General features: G+C 35.4%; 1 long non-coding RNA gene across 1 annotated transcript; it reads right to left on the bottom strand.

Moving 5' to 3' along the window:
* Positions 1-398: 398 nt before the first annotated feature.
* Positions 399-5,764, bottom strand: LOC116972001. Its single transcript, XR_004411683.1, has 2 exons — positions 3,175-5,764; positions 399-3,042 (listed from the first exon to the last, which is right to left on the bottom strand). It is a non-coding gene; the product is annotated as an uncharacterized LOC116972001 (long non-coding RNA).
* Positions 5,765-8,736: the final 2,972 nt, after the last annotated feature.

The following is an 8,736-nucleotide window of genomic DNA, read 5'->3' as shown; positions in this document are numbered from 1 at the left end:
CTCACTCAACATCAGCACTGCTTCTTCCCCAACCAACGACATTCGCCCGTGTCTCTTTCTCGCCAAGGACATTACTTGCAGGTTCCTCCCTTTCTCACCGTAAGCACTGCCCCTATTTTCAGCTGCCAGCCTGACTTCATGAAGTGGGGTGGAGTACAAGGCCCAGACTACATCAAAGGTACTGAAGTGGACATGGTCGAGGAGCTTCAAGTTCCTAGGCATAGATATCATAAATAATAGTTCTTGTGCAATCACGTTGAAAGCTACGGCCAAAAAAGCTATGCCTGTACTCTATCAGGGACAATAAATTCTCCATGTCCCCAGTGACTCTCACAAAATTTGGCAGGTGGACCACAGTACATGTGATAATAATAACGAACCAAAAAACAATCAACACCTTTTCACTTCACTGTTATCAATTTATTTTCACATAGTCCTGTACCTCCCTGTCTCTTTATGTACAGCATTAATTTCACCAGCTGATGACTTTTCACCCCACATTCGTGCATTCTCAAGGAAATTTTATGGTTGGCTGCATTGTTTAATCATTTTAACAGTTAAGTCATAAGCAGGTGAGGTAAGTATTAGTAAAAAACCTAAGACATATAATGCTAGTGATACAACAATGTTTTTGGATAAATTTAGAATACATGCGTACATGTAAACATAAGTTTTTTGCAACTTTTAAATGTCCCTGTCTCAAAACATCCACAGGAAACATTGACTGCATATGAAGATTCTTATTACATAATACATATTTATAATTCTGCAGTGGTCACACTTGTAATTAACCAGTGCATTTAAATTGATTTTTTGTTTCCCTGGCACTGGATTTAAGCTCTTCAAAGATAAAGACATAAATCTTTTCAAAACGCTTACCCAATATTTAAATCCCAATATTAGTTGGGACTAGAGTATATAAACTTAGACAACGGCAACTGTAAAAATCTATTAAACAAGCTCCAGAAATCACAGTGACCAAATCAGCTACTTGACCTTTTTAGGAAGAAATCACCTAATTAGAACCCCTAAATAATACCTGACCAAGAAGCCAGATTTCCAGCTCCAATTAATTTTCAGTTATCCAAGGTTGTTTTCTCATGTACTAAATAAAGAGATTCCTATGTGTCAGTAAGTAGGTTGATTAACTCCTCCAGTAATGAGAAATACAAGATCATTTCACACCCAAAAAGCACTGGCCGGGGCAAAACTACAGTACCAGGCCAGATGAGCCCTAAATCCCACAGGAATGTACAGCTACTCTGTCATGGACACTAACAACATAATGGTTTTACTGTCTCCTTCGTATATGGAAACTGACAATGTGAAATAAAGCATTATATTAAACAGTTAAAGCTTGTAATATGTACAGTCTGTTAGTCACTAGCACAGAAATGTCATCCTATTAGTTAACAGTCATCATGAATATCACACCGAACATTGATATTCAGTGAGAAACAGGAGTTGCTATCTTCAGGCTTGGAATGTCAATGTTAAGGTGAAATCTTTATCAATGATTCATTTTAGAAAGCAAAATATTACTTCATTTGCACATCCAGTTTTCCAATGGTAGATTACTCATCAGAATTTAACCAGGAAAGGTGGTGGTTTTGTTTTGGCTTTAACTGAGATGGGTGCTTGATAATCAAAATATACCCCCCAAAAAGGATTGCGTAGTCAGCTCCAATTTACGAACTCCTTTAGCTTATATATATTTTGTGCGTGAGCAAAGGTGGGAAGTGACAATGGTAGCCCGTGAGGAGAGAAATAAATGCAGAAGGAATCTGCTGCAGTGCTACATATTCGTGCCATGGAATTTTATTTTTCAGTTAACCTTGACTATACGATGCAATGAAGATAAATGGATGCCTATGAGGCCACCTGTCACCAATTTGGAGCCAGGATCCCAATCCAAGACATGAGTTTGGAAGCTGAGTGGAACTAATGAATAATATTTAGGGAAACAAATCAATAACTGAATACTCATTTTATTCAAGAAGGCAAATGTTTCTTCCCTCGCCTAGATAACTATCAAGATTGGGAGACAGACACAAAAAGCTGGAGTATCTCAGTGGGACAAGTAGCATTTCTGGAGAGAAGGAATTGGTGAAGTTTCGGGTCGATACCCTTCTTCAGACATGCTGCCTGTCCCGCTGAGTTACTCCAGCTTTATGTCTATCTTCAGTTTAAACCAGTATCTGCAGTTCCTTCCTACACATCAAGATTGGGAGCTATGGCTAGTTTACCATTACCTTGCCTTGGTAAATTGAAACCAATCACTGTGATACTCTGGTGATCCGAAACGCTAAGGACTTTGGTGGTTCTGGACAGTCTGATTCTCCAGACTATTTGGTATTATTCCAATAATCGGACACACTTTCATTTACTTCTTTTTGCTTCATGTTTCTGCTACCACAGTATAGTATGTTTTCTAGTCAGTGTGTGAAATGTGACACTGGTACAGTTAAAGGGAATGCAGGAACTAGACCCTGGTAAATTGAAGTGAGCATAGGAGGGTCTCAACCCAAAACGTCACCCATTCCTTCTCTCCAGAGATGCTGTCTGTCCCGCTGAGTTACTCCAGCATTTTGTGTCTACCTTCGATTTAAACCAGCATCTGCAGTTCTTTCTTACACCTGGTAAATTTAAAGTGAGCATAGGAACTGAGGTCCCAATGTGTTAATGGCAGCCTGGGAATCAGAACTCTGGTGTAATAAATGGAGTATGGGAGTCGGGGGTCCTGATATATTAAAGGGAACAAATGAACCAGGGCGCTGGTGTGTTAAAGAGAGCCTAGAAACCAGAGCCCTAGTGTGTGAAAGAGAGCATGGAAATCAGCACTTGGTGAAATAGATGACTATCATTGGGATTTCTGAACATCACTAACTAGACAGGAGTCTACTGTCTATCTTTATCGCTATTCTCATCCAATTTATACAACATAGCAGGTGATCTTGAAACTTCCCAAGTGTATATGACTGAGTGAACATTCATGATGACCCCTTCTTCAGAATGCAGTGTTAGGGTCAGAGACAATTAATCCTTAGATGATGCGTGTATCATTTTCATTATTTCATAAAGACTTCGGATTAGCACATACACACACACACACACACACACATATATATATATATATATATATATATATATAAACCTAGTTTGCCTGTTAAAAACGGTTTGGTCTGATGATATGAAGGTAGCAGTCAGTTGCAATAGCTGCACATGGAGAGATGAGGATACTTGCAGGTGCAACATGAAAACAGCCTACAATGTATGAAGTTATATCTATGTTATTAAGATTGTAACAGTTAACTAATGGGCATATGCCCAAAATATTTGTTTTCATATGTAATGTTGCAACATGGATTTTAACTTTGGAATATTTATTAAAGGAGTTCTGTGTTCTTTGTGAATTTTCTTCTTTATTCATTCATGGGATGTGGACATTGCTGCTATGTCCAGCATTATTGGCTATCCCTAACTACCTTTCAACTGAATGGCTTGCAAAGCCATCTTGGTGAGCAAAAAATACATTGCTGAGTATCTGGAGGGCTTCACACACCCGCCAGGTTGGATAGTGACAGGTGATGTCCTTTCTTAGAAGAGAATACTAGTTGTCATTTTACAAAAAAAAAGGTGGTTTCATGGTCATTGTTACAAATAACATTTAATGAACAATGAAATACTCCAGTAGCTTTGCTGATTTTTGAATTTATATATTTGGTTGATTAATCCATATTTCTAGATGAAAAGCCCACTAACATCACTTTCATCCATATCTCTGGATGAAAAGATATATTCACTAACATCACTTTCATCCTACCATATTCCGAGTGTTGGATTGAACCGCCTTCAAATTCATTTGGAATTTCAGTTCACATATATTTGCACTTTTAATCAGTCTATTGTGTTTTATTGAGGTAAGTTAACTAACCCCCATTGTACAATTTAACATTTGAAATCTGCTATTGTGAATGTGTTAGTTTCTTGATAAGACTATGCTATCCATTAAATTATAGTTGCAGATTTTCTTAACTGTGAGAGGGATTTTAGCCAGAGTAACCATACCACCAATTGTCTAAGAGTGACATGGTGCTCTATTAAATTCTTCTGCACCATTATTTTCCCAAATAATGCAAATTATTACAAACAATCTGATAAAGTTTACACCTTAAACGTTTACAGAGATGTTTGACAATCAGACAGATTTGTACAGAGGAATGTTTTACTCATCACGTGTAATCAGACTGCAGTATAACACAAAATTACAAGATGCATAGCTTGCAGTTTTATTACATTCCATCAACCATTTCAAAAAGAGATTTTTACATTTACTACAACTGCACATATCTGTCACACCATTAGCCTTTCCATTGGCGTAAATAATGCTTCAATTTGGAGAAAAAGTTCAGTAATTTAGAGACATCATTTAGAAAAAAACATGTAAATTGAACTCTGCTGTGTTAGATATCAACATATGGGATAAATCACCAATAAGTCCAAGAGAGAGAGAGAGATGGAGGAAAAGCTATAGAAACAAAAAAAAGTTTGAAATTGCAAGATACCTCTGTACATCAATGCTGCTCAGAGAGAGGTTTGCAATGCTGCAAAGACAGAGAAACAGAGAGACAAAGAAGGATATAGAGATTGAGAGAGGGAGAGAGGGAGAGAGGAATCATGTAAGATGGCAAAAGCGATAAATTGAGGTTTACTAAATTGACAGCAATTTTCTGGGTCAAACTACCTTTTTCTATTTCCTACCCTTTTTTGAGGTTTTATGACAATTTTAATTTATCGATGATTTCATTCAATGCTAAATATGGTGTGCAGTTGTGGTGCGTCCAAATCCCCCTACAAATAACAATCAATGATACTGCACTTGTTCTCCTGAGTAAATCCTACTAGTCCAAACATAGGAACATTTGTTATGGCTTGAATAAAGTCCTGCCCAACATTTTCTGCCATTTAACAAACCTGTGAAAACAGCAATCCGAGGTTTTATTTTCTTTCTGGCAAGTAATGTTGGTCTACGTATTGGCAAATACAATGTCCTTTGGTAGAAAACAACATTCATTAACTTGGAATCACGTACAAAAATTCATCAATATCATTTGACATACTTCGATCCTTCAAAAAACTATTTTGCCATGTGCTGCCCATGGCAACTGCAGTTTGTGTTTGTCAGCACCAAGAAATCGTTTGATGACATTTGTAAATCTTAATTTCATTTTAGAATGTACATTGTAGTCACTTTTCAGCCAAACTATTAAAGGTCTTGTCTAACAGATACAAAATAATTTCACAGTGAGTCAAATTACCAACTTTCCACAATCTGATTAATTGATATTGATTTACTTTCCATCAGGATTTTTATTTAAATGCATTTTTACCACAAATTGGGTTTAACTAAAATATTCCAGGGTGCGGTAAAATATGGGCCCAAGCTACCTCCTCACATATAATAAGTATACAAGTAGTTCTGCAATTCTTAACATCTATTTCAATACTTTCCATGATCTTTATTCATTCCTAGTGTATTGCAAGTTAATTTTTTTCTATTGTTTGTTTCAAAGGGTAGGTTAGCAGACAATTCGACCGGAAGATGTCAGAAGCAGAGAAAAATCAGCTTGGTAACACATGTATGGCATGGGAATTGCAATGCAGGTTGAAATGCGCAGGAAGGACAAAGAATAGCAGTGGCAAAATTGTGATTATATTATTGTAATATAATAATTGTATTATTGTAAAAAAATATTAAGAACTGCTTTATGGCTAAGGGGATCAGAGGGTATGGAGAGAAGGCAGGTACGGGATACTGAGTTGGATGATCAGCCATGATCATATTGAATGGCGGTGCAGGCTCGAAGGGCCGAATGGCCTACTCCTGCACCTAATTTCTATGTTTCTATATTTCAAATGTACAATTTGGCATTTCTTTGGTAGAAAACTACCTTCTTCCTTAAGTTAAACAAACATTTGTTGTATCACTTAAGAGTAAACGATTCATATAATGTGACTATGTATTGTTGAATACCTTGTGATAAGATTTTAGAGGATGACGAATAACAAGATTTTTCTATTGTCAGTAATTTAATGCATCAGAATAGAAGTTAAGAGTAATGAAAATGATTGGATATCACTGAACTAATCCCGTGCTGTTTAGTTTTTGGTTTATTAGTTTATCTGTGGAAACAGTGCAGGCAACCCCCACATTATGATCGCTTGGGTAACAAAGGGATACCCTTTACAGAATTCACAAATCCAAATCACAAATCGGGTGTCTAGGGTTATGGGGAGAAGGCAGGAGAATGGAGTTAGGATGGAGAGATAGATCAGCCACGATTGAATGGCGGAGTTGGCCTGATGGGCTGAGTGGCCTAATTCTGTTCCTATCACTTATGATTTAATGACTACCCAAGTATTTAAGAAACAAAATCAAATTTACTCTCAAGCAACTTACGTGAAAATAATAAAAACATTATTTATTTTCAACTCTTTTTCTTCACGTCTGAGCAATGACAAGGCTTTGCATTATGCGGGAAATCGAGATGAAATTTCTAGGAACGCGAACACCTGAAAAGCAGGTTCATCTGTACTTTCAAAATTGTCATCAAATTTTAATTAAAAGAGTCAACTGGGTCTATTCTTATTTTTCCTAATATTCTTTAGTATTTGTTTTCTTTAACACAATGACAGCAACTAGAGATAAAGAGACTGGAATTTAGAAGGAAGAAGAAATGCTTACATTTCTCCATTGTTAACTTGCAAGTTTGCATGAGCAATTTGATCTGAGATTTTGCTCATGGATATGACGTTTGTATGAACTATAAATGTTTTCTTGAGATTCGAATAAAGATCAGCTTACCATAAAATTGATCTTTGAGTGTTAGGTGGGGAAAAAAAGGAGAAACAGTCTTGCCATTAACCCAAGGATAGGTATGATTAGATAACTTGAAGAAATGTAGTATTGCTGTATTAACTACGTTATTGCAAATAATTGAATAAAATAGAACTGCTTGCTCTTAGAATATTAAAACTTTAAGTCTCAATGTTTTGACAATTAAGAATTAGAAAATCAATATCTATTCAAAGATTTTTTTTAGAGTTTGGGTAAAAAGTATTTAATAGAATGCAGGTTGTGTAAATTAGATGAGATGCAGTAAGACAGTTTAATTGTGTGTGATGTATAACACCTACAGAGACATATTGGTCCATGTGGCCTATTTCTATAATATAAATAGTTTGTAATGCATTGCAAAAATGTTTATTTTTGGCTAGGAGATAATTACTGTCATATCTGCTAGACAAGAGGAATAAAAGCATGGCTTTGGTTGATCATAAAATTAGCACCTTGTAGTTTTGATGTATTCAAGTTCAGCGCACAATGTGACTTAATAAGATAAAATGCTGCAGCACAACTGGCTCAATAGAGAATAAGAGCATTCCTATAATTTAGGAAAGTGAATGCCACTTGGGCAACCAATTAGAAATTCACAAAACATGTTTGCAATATAATCACAATAGGCATTTTATATACACGCACAAATATATATATTTATAAGAAGGGATGTGCAAACACCCTAACTTTTTTTTTCCTAAAAATGTTCATCAAACTTAAGAATGTTTAATGAACAGGTACTACCTACTTTCTTACGTCCTTAAGTGCATCATTCAGAAATATTGTCACATTTGGTTTAGCAGTGCAAACTAGTCTGTAGGAATTGTCATTGGTGGCTATAAAATGTATATGCAGGTTTGACTGGTTCCATCATGAAATTTACAAACTGTGCCATAATGCACAATCATTATTTACGCTTTCTCAGTGCCCAATCCAAATTTTGGAATAGACAACCTTTACATATTTTTCAAAGTATATTTCTTGAACAAATTGTGCTTTATAATTAGTCCGAATCTTGGTAAGAACAGTGTTTAAATGGGAAAAATTGCTAATAAAGGTGTGTGATATAAAAGCCAGCAAGCATAATCTTGTTTGCGTTCCACTGAGTGAAGCTTATAGCATTAGAAAGTGCATGTTGACCACTGCTTTCAAATAAACTTGGACATCACCATGAGACCTTTTAGATGAAAAATGGCCTCTGTAACTAAAATATACTTTGTCTTCCTGTGTATTTGAAATATTTATTTGACTGGACTGAATTTTTATTTTTTTTTTGTTTGATATAACTAATTAAAAAAAAAAAATTGGAGATTATTCCTGCTCAAGGCATAAAATACTTGGAAGACAAATTCTCGATCATTTCAATAAATTAGCCACGTTATAATTTGTCAAGAATAATTGAAAAGCTTAGTAAACATGGCTGAGATTTTCCTGGAACTTGTTTGCAATCAGGTTTTCCAATGCACTTATGGTGGAGTTGTGTCAACATACCAAAAATATCTCCTGGCTGATCCTCCTTACATACTCCACAATAATTCAGATGTCTGACATGGTTTAAATTCTAATGCCAGCTAGTCTCCTCGGAATTTACATAATTACAAAGATATTTACTTTCTGAAACACAAATCAAATTAATCCCATTCCTTGCACAATTTTAAATAGCAATAGGAATGGACAATATTTCAGTTTGATTGATTTAGTGATTTTATTAATGAAAGGTTAATATAACCTTCCTTAATGATTATAATTAGACACTGAATATGATTTTTAATTTATTTTGATAAATCTTGTTTTATATGATAGCTGGTTTCAATGACTTAAAATCAGCTATCATTTTA

Source organism: Amblyraja radiata, chromosome 4 (genome assembly GCF_010909765.2).
Source record: "Amblyraja radiata isolate CabotCenter1 chromosome 4, sAmbRad1.1.pri, whole genome shotgun sequence".
Classification (NCBI taxonomy): Eukaryota; Metazoa; Chordata; class Chondrichthyes; order Rajiformes; family Rajidae; genus Amblyraja; species Amblyraja radiata.
Note: the sequence above shows the minus strand (reverse complement) of the source record. Positions and strands in the feature narration are given on the sequence as shown.